Source organism: Saimiri boliviensis, chromosome 16 (assembly GCF_048565385.1).
Source record: "Saimiri boliviensis isolate mSaiBol1 chromosome 16, mSaiBol1.pri, whole genome shotgun sequence".
NCBI classification, from domain to species: domain Eukaryota; kingdom Metazoa; phylum Chordata; class Mammalia; order Primates; family Cebidae; genus Saimiri; species Saimiri boliviensis.
In genome coordinates this window covers 68,060,138-68,062,511 of record NC_133464.1, presented here as the reverse complement: position 1 = coordinate 68,062,511, position 2,374 = coordinate 68,060,138, and positions in this window count along the sequence as shown.

Genomic DNA, 2,374 nt, shown 5'->3' with positions numbered 1-2,374 from the left:
GGAATCTCCTGGTACCTGAGCAACCAGAATTCATGTGAAGGTGTGGCGTCCTCTCGTTCTTTGCGTTTTCAGTAGGAGCTACAATCCCGAGCTGCTAGTGATCAGCCATCTTGGATCTCTCTCTCCCAGTCTCTTAATCTCACTTGTCCAACAAGAAGATCCAAACAACAGCTTTCTCCTTCTGGGTTCAAATGGGACGTCTGTTCAACGCACACTCTTCGCACTCTGCCCCTCCAACACGCAGTTACCCTGTCACATGAGGAGCTCCGGCCCAAAGCACTGACTCTGCTTCCTTTGACCACACGCTCCCTGCCTGCCTCTGCCTGTGTTCCCTGCCTCTGTTCACCAGGCTCCACACTCCAGGCTGATGGCTTTTTTTTTCCTTCTTTTTATTTATTTATTTATTTATTTATTTATTTATTTATTTATTTTATTGCATTTTAGGTTTTGGGATACATGTGAAGAACATGCAAGATTGTTGCATAGGTACACACGTGGCAGTGTGATTTGCTGCCTTCCTCCCCATCACCTATATCTGGCATTTCTCCCCATGCTGTCTCTCCCCAACTCCCCACCCCCTGCTGTCCCTCCCCTATTTCCCCCCAACAGACCCCAGAGTGTAGTGCTCCCCTCCCTGTGTCCATGTGTTCTCATTGTTCAACACCCACCTATGAGTGAGAACATGCGGTGTTTGATTTTCTGTTCTTGTGTCAGTTTGCTGAGAATGATGGTTTCCAGGTTCATCCATGTCCCTACAAAGGACACGAACTCATCGTTTGTGATGGCTGCATAATATTCCATGGTGTATATGTGCCACATTTTCCCTGTCCAGTCTATCATCGATGGGCATTTGGGTTGGTTCCAGGTCTTTGCTATTGTAGACAGTGCTGCAATGAACATTCATGTGCATGTGTCCTTATAGTAGAATGATTTATAATGCTTTGGATATATACCCAGTAATGGGATTGCTGGGTCAAATGGAATTTCTATTTCTAGGTCCTTGAGGAATCACCACACTGTCTTCGACAGTGGTTGAACTAATTTACATTCCCACCAACAGTGTAAAAGTGTTCCTATTTCTCTACATCCTCTCCAGCAAATGTTGTCTCCAGATTTTTTAATGATTGCCATTCTAACTGGTGTGAGACGGTATCTCAATGTAGTTTTGATTTGCATTTCTCTGATGACCAGTGATGATGAGCATTTTTTCATATGTTTGTTGGCTTCCTGTATGTCTTCTTTTGTAAAGTCTCTGTTCATATACTTCACCCACTTTTGAATGGGCTTGTTTTTTTTTTTTTTTTTTTTCTTGTAAATCTGTTTTAGTTCTTTGTAGATTCTGGATATCAGCCCTTTGTCAGATGGGTAAACTGCAAAAATTTTTTCCCGTTCCGTTGGTTGCCGATTCACTCTAATGACTGTTTCTTTTGCCGTGCAGAAGCTGTGGAGTTTGAATAGGTCCCGTTTGTCTATTTTGGCTTTTGTTGCCAATGCTTTTGGTGTTTTGGTCATGAAGTCCTTGCCTACGCCTATGTCCTGAATGGTTTTGCCTAGATTTTCTTCTAGGGTTTTTATGGTGTTAGGTCTTATGTTTAAGTCTTTAATCCATCTGGAGTTAATTTTACTGTAAGGTGTCAGGAAGGGGTCCAGTTTCTGCTTTCTGCCCATGGCTAGCCAGTTTTCCCAACACCATTTATTAAACAGGGAATCCTTTCCCCATTGCTTGTTTTTGTCAGGTTTGTCAAAGATCAGATGGTTGTAGATAAGTTGTGTTGCCTCCGAGGCCTCTGTTCTGTTCCATTGGTCTATATCTCTGTTTTGGTACCAGTACCATGCTGTTTTGATTGCTGTCAGGCTGATGGCTTTGACTTCCCCTTCGGCTCCCCTGCACCACTGAGTCAGCGGCAGCAAGTAGCTTAATCAATTTCATTGGTGGACGATCCAGGGGAAGGCTGTTTAACTCCGGGTCCAAGCTCTTTCTTCCTCTCCTCCTAGGCCAAGTCCTGGGGCACTAGCTGGCCACACATGGGCAATGTGGCCTAAGTCACCTCTTGAAGCACTGAGTTGGACTCGTCCTTCCTGGCTACCTGAACCTTTAAGACTCTTCCCCAGCAGGACGGAGTTAGAGGGCCCAGCGTGACCAAGACAGCATTGAGACGGCAGGAACCAGTCAGCAGTGTTTACCTCTCTCTACCGCCTGGCTTATACTCAGAGAGGACCAGCCTTTGACCCGGCACAGCAGGCCAGGGCTCTGCAAACAGCCCCGACACCCTGAGAGGGGTGTTCAGTGTTAACATTTCCATCTTCTGTCCTAAGGAGATGCCTGCTGGGACTTGGCCTCTGACGTGAGTGTTTTCTTCTTCCTTCCAGGGAG